At 44.8% G+C, this 14,716-nt stretch overlaps 1 protein-coding gene across 14 annotated transcripts in view; it reads right to left on the bottom strand.

The window, feature by feature from the left end:
* Positions 1-14,716, bottom strand: part of LOC144722300 (protein phosphatase EYA1-like) — a 153,674-nt gene that overhangs the window by 71,025 nt on the left and 67,933 nt on the right. For 2 of the 14 annotated variants that reach the window (XM_078600434.1, XM_078600437.1), the window contains exon 1: positions 12,089-12,393. The exons of 9 other annotated variants lie outside the window; for them this stretch is intronic. The gene's annotated coding sequence lies outside the window, so the exon portion shown is untranslated. Of the gene's footprint in view, positions 1-12,088; positions 12,398-14,514; positions 14,648-14,716 lie in introns of those variants that run through there. 3 more of the 14 variants (XM_078600436.1, XM_078600430.1, XM_078600431.1) reach the window with 3 other exon arrangements.

Below are 14,716 nucleotides of genomic sequence, written 5' to 3'. Positions count from 1 at the left end.
AGCGCGAGGATTTTAACAACTGCCGCGCTAATTAAAACTACTTCTGAGCAACGCACGTCCCGTGCACGTGCGTGCTCACGGAATGTAAATCAAAGGGAGCCTGGGTTTGGACGGCGAACAAAACACGCGGGAGTGGGGGGGCACAGCAGTCATCGCACGGCACATAAACAATAACGGAGCATCTGGTGATGCGACCGTGACACGCTGGAACGCAAACTCCACCTACGCCAAGATTCCCCACTGTCGACCGCTGCCGGGTTTAGGAGGGGGGGTGGGCCCTCCGAATTTGGAGCTGACGTCGGTGAGGTCCGTTGGGGAACAACAGATACCCGAGCGCAACCCGTCGCTTGCACAAAAGAGAAAAAGTGTGCCAGCCAACATCGAGCCACGGAGGGGCTTGCCGTGCAAATTTAGACGTGGATTTCGAATAGCTTACTCGAGCACATACGGCTGAAACATTTCTTTTCATCCATTTGGAAATTAAACGTAAAATGCAATTGTCGAATGTTGGTTTCACTATGGTGTTTTTTTATTGTTTTGTTCAGGCAGACACTGCTTCGTGACCCAGGTCGATGTGACCTATGTCCCTCCCCCCCCCCCCTTGAAAAGGATCCGATTCGTCTGAATCGGCTCTCACCTGGTTTAAATAAAGTTGATGGAAAAGACTTGCTCACATTGCAAACGCATTCCCAGCTATGCCCTACTATGGTGAAAAATTTGACAATGGCCAATTCATTTTTTTTTCTCATCTGAGCTGCGGAGTTTCATAACAAAGACAAAATAATAATCATCTCCGTGTGGCTCATAAACAACACAGCATAAATCTCAGTCACGATGCGATTGGCACATCTCTCTCACACAGGCACAATCAATACCGGCTGCCCATAACTCAGGGAATGTCATAGAAGGGCACAGCTCCTTTCGCACGTGACCCATCCAACCCAGCCTCTGCGATAACCAGTGGCCACAGTTGCATGGGACACCTCAGGTGATAATCACCCTTGCTTGACATTGGCTTATATACTGAACTAAGAGCAATTTTCATTCGGGTTATTTTTTTTTTACTGGATCCGGCAATAGGTTCACACATAGTCATTCGTGCTGTCCATTGTCACCATCATCATCAACTACCATGTTCTATGCACTGCTGGATGAAGACCTCCACACCTGCAGTCGCCATTCCCCGTGGTCCTGTGATTCCAAAGTAGTTTAATGTATGTAGAACTTCGCTTGCACCATACATAGCCAACTGTGCTAACCGGCACACGAGCTAATCTCAACAATGGTATCAGATGGGGCATGTTCCTCGTTATGCCACCCATTCTGTCATTGGTCTCATCCACCAGACATTAACCCTTCTGGAGATGGCTAAGCTCAATTACTTTTGTTACAAGTGAAAATTATGACTTTTGAATTGTCCTGCGATCCATGTGCTCCTCAATTTGTCTCTCCGCAGAATTCCCAGCAAGCATCTCCCCATGCTTCGTTGTGCAAGTTTCAGCTTGTTCCATTTTGTTTTGTCACTGCTCATGTTTCGATCCATATGGGTCACGTGGCATTGCTACATATTCTCCGGCACGTAAAAGCTCGTCCCCAAGATGCCATTGCTGCTTGTGCCCGCATTTTACTTACATATCTACTCAACGATAAATGCAAAAGTGCAATCAGGCAGCGGATGTATGTATGTATATTGAACTTCTTGGAGGTGAGGAGATGACCGTTGATGACGATGGAAGATGGCTGTTGATGACGAAAGCACGCAATAGTGCGGCGTTCCGCTTGTGCACTGGGGAAACTGAGCCCTCTCGAGCGGCGCGGCCAGGCTTTTGCCGCTGGTTTTGACGACTTCAGATTAGGCGGGTGGCACATTCGCCCACGGAGAGTTGGGTTTCGGGATACCCACGGGTGGTGTCGAGTTTATCTCGATGAGAGCACCAGCGTGTATAGATATATTTAGGGCTATGCGCAACACACGTGCCGATTGTTGTTGTTTCGGCGAACCGCGCATGATCTTCGATCATCGATTTTTACCAGACTATTTTTGTGATTATGTCGTGAGCACACTTTTTTTTTTACTGAAAACAGTTTATTTTCCTTGACGCCAATGTATATATTTTCAGTTTAACACGGAGGCTTTCACGACCAATAGTCATTTTACGATCCGCTGCTGGATGAACGTATGGGAGCTGTTTAACCATGCTTCCTCATGATCGGTACGGGTTGCCAAAAGGTGGTGGAGTTCCGGGCCTGTTTAGATAACTAACTTGCCAATGTCTTCTTGGTTCTTTCGGTAAAGTCACGTAGAAGGAAAATAATAACATACTAAAAATAAAACATAATAAAATAATTCTCACGACGTTTCGGCCACAACGCAAGCAGCGTCTTCAGGTGGAGAACAGGTCTGTCACGAAAGCTTTAAATCGAAACTTGCCAATGGTTGCGATCAGTCCAGCATTGTGCCACTACTATCAGTTTTTTATAATGCAATTATTATAAAATGGAAGGGGTTATTTAAAATTTCCCTGATTAAACCACATAGCCGAAGTGAATTCATCAATTTTAAATCACTAAATGTAAAAAATTACAAATACAACATGATACCAGCGTGCAATCATACAATTGCTACGTTTCAGTTCATCCTGATCTGGTCCCATGGTGTAAAGTACAACCTGCAAGTCTTATTATCCTCCCTCTCTCTCTGGTGTCTCTATGTATGTGCTATGAAGAGGAGCTATTGCCGGAAACATCACCTGTTATATAATTTCCCTTTCTAGGCCATCGCGTTGCTGATGAATTTGTTGATTTTTTTGTTATTTGTACTTGAGTATACCACTGCAAACTGTTGCATTCCCAGATAATGTATTTTTTTATCTTTCAGTTGGATGTGTACATATTTACGCCACTTGAGCAAATCAATCTAACTCAGCAAATCTAATTAATTCACAAACATCAATCACATGTGAAACAATTAACACATTCAGACAGTCACCTAACCTGAAACTCCAGGCCCATTTGACATCGAATGTAATCCGCACTCGTTATACACTCAAGTTTATACGAATATAAAATGGATGTGGAATGGTTAACACTTTTCCGTCAACACAGTGTGCTCGTGCGGCTAATGTACATCTACAAAACACAATCTCTGCGGAACATGCCATCCCACGAGCTCACATGTTAGCCTACCTTCAAAAGACACTGTGTAAACTTCAAACTCACCTTGCATTACCAAACTACTGAAGCAGCAGGGTGCGATCCCCCCCCACTCCCGACTTCCCGCCGGAGCCTATATCCTTCAGTGAAGTCACTCAAAGCTGGCGTGCAGTCTACCCTCGCACTGCCAACGCAGACAACGACTGGCAACGCTCATTCCGCCAGAAAGCTGAACCTGGTGTAAACAAGCACTTGTACGCTGCCGCCCTGCTTTAACCAAAAAAAGAAGAATTGCACGGACCCTGGCTCCGATCCGCTATTGCCAATCGCAAACAATTCGTAGCCTTGTACCTGACCCATTACGCAGACTCTGCCCGCGAAGCTTTCAACACAAGGGCTCTGGCCAGCATCTTCGGAAAGCAATACAAGTCAACCACAGCAGGGACTGACGCTTTGATGTCTGGGAGCGAGGAGGCCACGGGAGGAGGAGGAGGGGTGCAGGGAGAGAGTGGGAAAGAGAAGCGCTGGCGGGGTGGGGGGGGCAAGGGAGCCGCCGGAGTTTCCCCCCCCCCCAAGCTTATCTGCCCCGTTGCTGTCACTGCAACGAGGATTTCCGCAGGGGAATTTTTTTTTGTTGAAGCTTGTCAATAATGGGAACAGGAAATGGGGAGTTTGCCAGCTGCAGCGACAAGGTAAGGGAGAGCGAGGAAGGCGAGGAAGGCCGGCCTTCCTCGCTCTCTCCGGCTCGTCGCTCCAAGGACACGCGAAGATCCAAGCCGCGTGGAGGACTCCAACCGCCGGAATCCATCTCCGACCCCGCCGTCTCCAAGCAGCGTTGTGACAGTGTCCAGATTTGACTTCTTCATCATCATCATCTTAAGTTTTCTGCCCAAAGGGGCAGGTCCGTGGCTCAGGCTCCATCCCATCTGATCCCGCCCGCCCCTTCTTGACCCGACCGCCTCCGCGCTCTGTACGAGGGTTCTTGAACTAAAACTACGGGGGGGATAGCCGTGGCAGTTTTTCCTTTGCCGTCTCCCCGGCAGTGCTGTTAAAACTACACACAGTATTGCACTGCGCGCGTGCCACACAACAAACAAGCTAAAAAAAACTTGTCCAGAAAACTGCCTGAAAAAAAACAACCCATGAAAGTCGAAATTATGGCACGAAAAATGGAAGTGCTATGAAGAAATCGTTCCGTTCATTTCATGCGGTACGATGAAGGACCATTGCACGCAACATCACCGATGGAATATTGTTCCTTTAAAGGCAGCGTTGCTGACGAACGTGTTCAGTGTTTTTTTTAAGATTACAACATCGCTGAATTGTCTTAACAGGTTTAAAAAATATGCATATATAGCTAATATAGAGAGCACATTTGCGGTTCTTTTAAGGTGTTAATTTAATCTGATGTCACCTGCTACAACGGAAACACATTTATTCTCAGTCACAGTGGCCGTCAATATTTAAATGTTGTAAATGTGTTGCAGTATATTATTATTTGAATCAATGTATTTTATTGTGCAAAGACAGATTAGGAAATAATGTTGCTTTAGTTGTGTGTTATGTGTGCAATTTCGACAATGTTTGAAGATTTGGTATGATGTCTCTGTTTTTGGAGGAGTTTTATAATCTCAGACAGATATAAAAGTACATGTGGAGTTCTTTTCGAAGCAGAACACAGTAAACAAACGAATGTGTAAAAAGTTGAAATATTCAACAACGAAATTATACATCCAACAACTAATTTACTCGACGTAAAACGTATTTTAATTAAAGAAGCACATTTTAAAATTCATGTTAGCACTTTTTTTCCTCCATACAACACAGACACACAATCCTTCCACTCCTAGTCCACAAGATCAAATGACGTACAAAAAAATCGAGGCTGCGCTTTAAATAGCCACTGGGCTACCTAAATAATCAGACCGCTAGGTAATGTTGGGTCAGGATTAACGGAGACCAACAACTCACACTCTCTACTTTAGTCAAACAATAAAGATCAGTTCTAAACTCTTTAATCTTTGTCCTAACAGTGATGGGAATTAAGCAATTACCACAACCTCGGTATGGTAATTTAATTTAAACCCACCAATCGTGTTAGTCGCGTCAATTTTTCCTGGCTCTGAATTTTCGCGGCCAATTGAAAATATGTTTTTCTATTTAATGTTTACGCTGAATAACAATGTTTATATTTGCTGCATATTAGCACCGCTTGTATTACCACTGTAACCATATCTGTATCACTGCACTAGCGTAGACATTTGTAAACTAAGTGGCTTCACATCATGATCGATGTATTTATTTTCGGTGGCTTTCGGAGGGTTTTCCTAAATGTTGGTAATTTTCCACAAAAGGTACGCAAACAATCCTCGTGAATAGAAATCGAATAATACAGCACGATTATATAATAACGATTGACCATAACCGCTGTTTGTCAATGCGCTCCTGGATGAAGGCCTCCCCCAAGCGGTGTTGGAGATGGGGAGGATGTTTGTACATACTTCACCAAGTCGGTTCACAGGACGTGTTGGTTAAGTGTCCAGGGGGGGAGGGGGTCACAGTTCAAATCTCGCTGGCTACCGATGTCAGTCACTGCCAGGAATGGGGGTGCTACAGTGCCTAGGAGATGTGAACTGCCTCGCCCGGGATGGGTTCGATCCCGACCCTGACGCCTGTATATTTCGAGTTAGCGCGTTCTCTTCGTGGTCGCGTAGATTTTTCTTCGGGTTTTTCCCTCCACATTTAGAAACATGCGTTTAGACTATTTGGCTGCTATACATTTCCCAGTAATAAGCCACTTCATTGGGCTATCATTCGTGCCCAGGTCACTTCTGAAAGAGCTATATAGCTCAGTGGGCCTTACCTAGTAAAATAAAAATAAAATCGTTTTTAGACCTACGCTGAGTTATTAACACAGTTTCCTAACCACTGCGCCACTACTTCCGACCCCAGTTTAGTTATAATATTTTGCCATGATATATGGGTTTGTGTGTACTTGTCTGTACAGTGTATGACGCACATATGCTCCATCTCTGTGTGGGAAGCGTAACCCTTCCAAGGAAAAATAGAAAACTGGACGCTCGTCTAGAATTGTTCCAATAAAACTGTGCAAAACAAAATCGTAATCACAAACGTATTGACACATATGAACCACACATTTTAAACACGACAGCGCAAAGCCATGTTCATCCATGATACTGTGTTACGAGATAGTCTGCTTTCTTTTTCAACAAGGGCTTTATATATATACAGAGCTGTGTAAACTCACAAAAGCAGAAACTACTATACGTGGGTTGGTATAAATCGTAACATTGAAACACCTGTGCACATGCCTCTTATTGGGGAAAACATCAGACCGCCAAGGATGGGCTCATTCAAATTCACATTAATTAAAATCCATGCCTTACATTATAACACAGTATTTAACAACCATGACAAAATCACGTGGCCTAAAATCAACCGTACCAATATATCAACGCATTATTTTCCCTGGTTGTAAAATGTTTTGCCCGCTTCGAACGTACACAATTTACGACAGCATATGGAGTTTAAAGCAGTGGTTCGTGTGCGTGTATTTGATGCATTGCCGTACGCGCGACGCATTAACGAATATGCACATTTAAACCCATCGCAGCCAGTATCACTTTGAAAAGGGTGCTGGAGGTGCTTCGATCCGCCTGACGTTGCACCGTTGAGCGGTAACCAACACGCGTTGTTTCTGCGGGAAAGCGATTTGTCAAAAAGTAATGCCGCCGCAGCCGTACGGCTCGAATATAAAACTTCTGTCTGATAACCAGCGAAGCGAGGGTCAATGCATGAATGCAACCCCTACATTTATGTTATAAAAAACAACTCACACAAGAGAACAATGCAGTCCAACACCACTGAACAGGTTTGCTTAGACGGCAGAGTTTGGGCATTTCAACAAGTTTTAGCTCTTACCAAACTTCCATCGAGAGTGCGCTCCTCACAACGACGAATTCCACGTCTGAGCAAGGGAACAATCGGAGCTGTCCGCACGCACGTGACTTCGCACATGCCGAAGCATGAATTAATCTGCGGAGAAACTAACCCGGGCGGTGGGTGGGAGTTCCGCTGCTATGCCACCCGAGTCCAATACAAAGGCGAACACGGCAGCCGAGTGAGCCCGTTTAGCCGGGCACAAGGGAAACGCACGCAGGTCGTGCGGGAAGGATGCGCTACGGCTGGGTCAATGTTGTGGTGTTCCTTGTTGAAAGTGGACAGTAATAAATGTGGCTGTCTAGGCATCTTGACCTGTGCGCTCAGACTGTATCCTCTATGCATGCACCTTAGCAGCGTTCCACCATAAAACACCCAGCAAGCTTCACAAAACACCATTTCGATTGATAAAAAAACTATACACAGTTCTGAGGAATTGATAGATGCCTTGCACACTGCATTTTCATAAATCCTAGTGTCTGTTTTCTTTCACTGCTATGTTCAGTTATTGTATGCTTTCGCCAACAACATGAATATAAGTAAAACATATTATAGGATGTAATATGATGATTTTGTTTAGTATCATGTATTCTGTATGTGGCCAGAAAATACATGTATGCCCATTTCCTTTGCCGCTATGCTATTGCGTATGCTGTATTCATGTTTTTGTGTTTGGTTGATATAATAATCACCAAATCGTCATTTTAAGAATCTACAGCTGTAATGTACACGAATATTGTTCGTCAAATATTACGACAGACTTGGGCGATTAAATAGGTGTGCATATATAAACAAAGTTACAGCATTTTTTATATTTACATTGATATGTAATATTTACCCAGATATGCAATATGCATAAAAATAAACTTATTTATGTTGTTATATAATACACATTAAACTAAATAATATCTTTGGCAGTGCCTAGGTAAGGTTTTTTTTTTCCCTAAGCATTGCTTAATAAAGTCAGTGTTTTGGCCAAAAAGCCATGAAGCAAGCTTTGAAAAACTAAATAAAAAGCAGCCACCTTGCTCCATCAGCAATAATTTCAATATGTACTGCATAAACACCCCAACAACAGACACACACACACAAATGTACACGTACACCCGCAGAAAACCCACGAGAAGAAAAGAGTTGCTCGCCTACAGTACTGCAAAACAAAAAAACTTGGTACGAACCATCTCATCACGTGCGCACGCTGTATGAATTATAAAATGAGAAGGCCAGCATTTTTTTTTGAAGGCCAGATCGCACAGATAGTATAGTCATCTCCATTATAGTGTTGTGTTACGCCGCAATTTTTACCATTCCTGACGGTGCGGAAGACAAATGAACACCCACCCGTGCACCAAGCACTTGACCTTACAATACCAAATTATGCTTTGCTCAGACAGCTAGGCACGCTGCCTGCATTCTGTACACATGCCCCAAAAGTTTCTTAGCGCGGCCGGGTGTCCGCTCCGCTCGGTTGTTTATTCAACGCATTATTAATGTGCCGCGCTCAATCGCGAAACACTTGGAAGTCTGTGGCGAGCTCCGCGTGCGCGCCTGCTCGCCAATTTCCTCAATGCAACGGAAGACTTGCCGCAGACAGCACCGGCACAGAATTCCCGCATTCAAGGCTAAACGCCTCCAAACGTCCTTCGCCGACAGCTCCGCAGATCTAAGGTATGAATTGCAGATGCAGCCGGGGTGGTTTATGTCGAAGGAAATGCAGCTGCTTCTCCTTCAATACGAGATGGACAAAAGTTAACAGAAGCCTATTCTTCAGATTATGAGAATTAATTTCGCGCCCTCCCTTGTCGTATTTCAAATAAAAAGTTGGCGGTGCGTATTATAATCCCGTAAGCGGGTGTGTGGGACCAGATTTGTAGAAATTAAATTGACAAGTTTGGGTTGAGTCTTACTCTCCAGAGCATCTTATAACATGGAGAATCAGGAAATCATTTTGAGAATCATCCTGATGGAAGAAATGTATCGCCAATTAATATTTTTCCCACGACATCCTTCAAACGGCGAAAATACACTTAACATGTTTATTTCAAGTACACTGTCATGTCATATGAAACAGTGTGGAAAAAGTGCAACTAAACAAAACCTTCTTATTGTACGCAAACATACAGTGTCATGATGGAGTATGGCCACTTAACTTAAAAAATGAAATATATTGCCGAAACACTCGGGGCCCTTATTCCGTGAGAGTTCGCAAGTACATAGTTGCGCCACTGGCAACATTTCCTGGTAACTGTGGGTCGGGCACTGGGATGGCATTACCAGCGGAAAGAGAGACGGTAGATACAATCGTGCACTTACATTTAACAGGGGAAAATAAATGTGTTGTCTCTCTGCTCGAGCAAAGCAACCGAAACAATAAAAGCTTTGATAGTAGGTTTTTACCCTTTTAACTGGTACAAAACTGACACCTTTATTCAAGGCATCATGTTTGCAATGACCACAACACAAGTAGTGTGTTGTGGTCATTGCAAACATGATGCCTTGAATAAAGGTGTCAGTTTTGTACCAGTTAAAAGGGTAAAAACCTACTATCATATTTTGCCACTGGTAAAAGAGATCTCATAGAATAAAAGCTTTGATAATGTTTTTATTTTTTTACATGCACATATTTAGTAGTAAGGTAAGAATAAATAACAAGGCATTAAGAAGCAAAGGTTTAATAATTTGGAAATAGCATCCTGTAAAGTATGATTAGCATGGCTATGTACGGAGCGAAAAAAGACCTACATATAAAATAATAAAATAATAATTATTGTTTTCTAATTACCAGGTAAGGCCCACTGAACTAAATAGCGCTTTTTCAAAAGCGACCTGGCCACAAGTGATAGCCTAATGAAGTGGCTTGCCATGTGGAAATTTATAACAGCCAAATACTCTAAACGCATGTTTATGAATGCGGAGGGAAAAATCAGAGGACCCGGAGAAAAATCGACGCGGCCACGGGGAGAACATGTAAACTACAACTATTCAGCAGGCGTCCGGGTCGGGATCGAACCCATGTGCTCCTGTAATCCAGGCGAGAGAGTTAACATCTCGCCACCGCGGTGCCAATGTACATACATTCTGCCAACTAATGAATTGTAAGATAATACAAAGCTGGAATTTACACATTTATATCACATGTTTAAATTAGAATTCAATCACCGAGGAAAGGTTTATCATTCAGAAGAACAAGTTAATGCTTACATCTCACCATCATTGTCTACTTTAACGTGATTTTTAGCACCACCATAGCTACCATATGCGTATTACAATGAGAACGATCTCACATTCACATTTCTCCAGTGCCTAACCTGTCAACATCGATGATCACATTTCTCCTCCAAACTACCAGGCTGAAAAACTTCCACGAGTAACATTCTACAAAGGTAAACAGCATTTTGAGTTGAGCGGTGGCGCAGTGGCTAGCGCACTGCGCTATAAGTTTGAAAGGCTTGAAAGCTCATCGGATTCTTCCAGTATAAATCAAGATTTTGATTCCCGGTCGCAAATAACATCAGTGGTTCGTGAAATTTCAACCAGTTTCCCCCGCCGCCAAACACCCAAACTCTCTATCTATCTGCTATGACCTGCGTGGTGAAGTATGCTCAAATGACTGCTATGTTCGACATGGCATGAGGAGGTTTTCACAGCCAGTAGACTCAGGGTTGTAATAAAATTTTTATAGTTATTAAACAGTCTGCGAGCGAACTCGCAGCGTGCGAACGAACTCGCAGCCTGGACTCAATCTTACGTCGTTTCACCGCCGCGCCAACACATCCAGTCGCGCACACTAAAAACAATGGCCACTCGTATGCAGGCAGCGCTAACGAACGGATGGGGACCAGTCGAAAATTATCAAAACTGCTGGTGGCCACTAGGCCCAAAGAGAAAATTAACAACAAACCATGCATTCCCCCCTCTGCTTTTCCTTACTCTCCGAGACCACAACTAGGGGCTCCTTTAGTTCCACCAGATTATCCCGGTTGCGTTGATCCCGTGTAGCCTGCGTCTTTTCGTGTTGTTGAACATATAAATAAAAGGAAAACAAACAATACGTGCAATAGTTTAAAGTTACTTTTCAGAGGCCCCATGGGAACACAAATGCTATTTTGATGCTGCCCTCTTTCTATAACGCTGGAAACGATCTCGATAACTTTAATGCGGTCAAAGCGCAACTCTGGCCGGCATGAATGTCAGAGACGTGAACGGCAAGCTACACTTTTACAAGACAAATTATTCACCAATCTAGAAATTGCACGAGCACACGATGTGCTCTTGCAAATCATGTGCACGTCGCAACATTGAGCATAAAAACCCTCACACTACGCTTATTGTACTCTCAGGCAAATTAAAAGTCAACCGCAAATGATATTATTCTTAAAACGAGACGCTTTAACTATTGAAAATGTTTTGGCAAACCAAGTCGAAAAATGAATTATGTTTTATGCATAGCTTTGCCTTTATTCCGCTGACCTTTTAAAACAAACTTAAATTATGAATACGCACCAAGGTTAAATGTGCAACTCATTATAAACACATAGCCAGTCTCTATTGCAAGCAGAGGGATGGCCGGCACGCCGTACGCAATTAGATGCGAGCCGCACAAAGGTCCTGTGTGTTTCACCAAATGCGAGCTGGGAAACGAACGCGAATTAGCGCCGAACACATTGTACGGCAGACGGATAAACACAACAGCGGTGTCTACATCGTCTCACTGCTAACCAGAACGCACTGCTACGGACCAATGGCCCGCAGCAGTGCGGACAGAGAAGGGGAAAAAACGTAAGAGCGACAAAATGGAACGGGCGCAAACACCAACTCGCCGACTACGACCGAGCAAAATCATTCAAACAGATTCTGAAAAAAGTTCACTATTGCTCGACACGATTGCTAGTTCCCTGCCTGTGGTGTCAGACTGCGCTGCTCGCTGGGAGATCTGCGCTTTCACCGGGACTGCTCTGCTGCTGCTGCTGCTTACCGTTCGGGATCACGGGCCGACTGTGCTCCCGTGCGTTCCGCAAACCCGTGTTTCCCAACACTTTAGCCGTCGCCGTCGCTGCCGCCGCCTCCACCACCGCCACCGTCGCATTAACAGTCCATTTCTCGCGCGCGTCAAAAAAAGTATCCCCAGCAGCCGAGGGCAATTGAAACAAAAATTAGCCAAAAAACATCCACATGGTTGGACTGCGGGCAAAAGCTGCGGGTGGACACGGCCGAGCTCGGGGCTCAAAAAAAAAAGAAATAAGGGGTCGGGAGGGCCGGGCGGCCGCCGCTTGAGGGACCGGGAGCTGCAAGGGAGCGACCTCGCTCCGGCGCAGCGTGGCGGCGAATGAGGCGGCGCGAGCGCTTCCCGGGCAGATAGCGGCGGTCGGTCGGAGCGGGGGGCAACGCGGCAGCAGCGGCGTCCGCAGGAAGAAGCCCCCCCCCACTTCGCCTCTCCCTCCGAGCGGCGCAGACTTAACAGACTACGAGGACGAAGCTAATCCACTAAACAAAGGAATCAAAAAGCTTCCTTCAGCATCATTCATTAGCTTAATCCTCCCTCCACCCCACCGGACTCTCCTGCCATCGCCCAAAGGGCCCTGGGCTGAAGCACCCTTTGTTGTTCTTTAGATTGATTTGCAGTTAACGAAAAAAAAAGAAATAAACTAACGCCCCGGCGCAAGGCTCCTGGTTTGTTTTGCTGGGTTTGGAGGAAGTTTCAGGACGAGTGAACATACAAATGCCAAGCAGTGCAAGGCGTTGTGTAGGAAAGTGCAATGGAAGGAAAGAAAGATTCATGCATAGATTCTCAACGTGCGCGACCATTAAAATTTCCCATACACACAGCGCTTGCAAAAGTTCGTGTGTACATGCATGCCTATGCACATCCTGCAACGCTTACTTATAAAGGTACAATATATCTACAAATGTATAAATCATATTTTCAAGGGAAACGGGGAAACATATGCTACATATTAAAATACACTATTTAAAGGTAATAAGTATAACTTTAAGCAAACTTGACCAGATCACAAATCTTAAGCGATGACCGTAGCCACCTCCACACTGATGATGAAGATCATCGTCATCATCATCATTATTATTATTTGTAAAGATCCTTTACCTTGTAGAGCGTACAATAATGTCAGTTCACGGAACCTATGTTTGGGAATCTATTTCAAAGGCACGACAGAAATAAATCTGCATGTCAAGCATTCATATGCGATGCGTCTGCAGGGGCTGCATGATCAACAGCAGGCGCGCAACTATAAAAACCTGCCCAAGACATCCAGAATATCTGTGCTGAATATCTCCGCAACACGGCTATTGGTGGACCCTAGGGACCGAGCTCTCTGTGTTTCTCTCTCTCTCTCCTACAGACGAGGGAAGCACTTGCCAATAGCCGTACATCTGCACTGGAATGAAAAATAAAACTGGCATCTTGTTCCTTTCGACGTTTGTTGCATGCACTAGCTCATTCCTACACACTCGTGACAGAGCAGTATGCGGCAACGTCTTGAAAACATATAAAAAAAAGTAAGCGTAAAAGCTGTTTTAAGTGTACAAAATTCTATTTCGGAGGCCATGCGGACACAATAAACGCGGTGCACATTAACCGAGCGTAACTTTAACCTTTCCTTAATAAATAAAACTTGTCAGCAAATAAAAGGGCTCTGTATGAATGTATAAATATGTTCTCACCAAATCGTATCAGCCGAGCTTGCAGCTCGCATTTGGGAAATGAAAAACACGTGCAGGGAGAGAACTCGGTGTGCGGGACAAATCAAGCGCTGGGGACACATCTCGTGATGCGTTGTATTATTCCCCATGTGATTAGACTGTTAAATGAAGTTAAGAGATACGAAAAATCGTCGCCACTTATGGTCAATGTTGATGATTGTGTATTATTATTCACATCAGGTTGAAATGCATACAAAACGTAAAAAATACAAGCATGTAAAACGTTGATAAGCAAACGTAAGTATCCGCATTGCATCTGTGTAAAAACAATTGAGATTTACACATTTCTATCGCGATGTCAATTCACCGTATTCTCTCAGTGCCCCAGAGATTTCAGAATTGGACATCCTTTGCAAGCAAAAGAAAATAACCAGAAATTAAAAGTGCATGATTCTCAAATTTTTAAATCAACGCAGAAAGGAAAAAAATTGAAGCCAAACAATTTACAAACCCCAACGCATTTCACCGGTCACTGACGGCACCCCACGCAGCCTGGCGCGTGAGCTCCCGCCTGGGCCGAAAAAACTGGGGGCTGCCCGACGCGTCTAACTAAGCCGTAATCGCGCAACGAGCACCATCTCGGATACGGTGACCCCGGGCTCGCAAAAAGCGGAGTTCATAAACAGACAAGCGGGCAAACCCCCTTCCGCTTTTCAAAGCCGGGCGAATATCTCGCCTTACCTCGAGCGGCTGAGACGCAACGGCGGTGGCGGTGGTGGCGGCGGCGGCGTTGGTGGCGGATGCACGCGCGATCTGCGTGGCTATCCTATAGCCTCCGGTGCCGCGAGCAACATTAACACCCCGCGAGCCAGCGTGCCGAGCAGCTGAGCTAACCGCTCGGCGCGTAACCCAAGCCCGCCCGAGGAGCCCTCTTGTCCCTTGC

The sequence above is a fragment of the Lampetra planeri genome, chromosome 14, assembly GCF_965212315.1.
Source record: "Lampetra planeri chromosome 14, kcLamPlan1.2.h2, whole genome shotgun sequence".
In the NCBI taxonomy this organism is placed as follows: domain Eukaryota; kingdom Metazoa; phylum Chordata; class Hyperoartia; order Petromyzontiformes; family Petromyzontidae; genus Lampetra; species Lampetra planeri.
The sequence above is the reverse complement of the archived record's forward strand: the minus strand, read 5'-3'. Positions and strand labels throughout refer to the sequence as shown.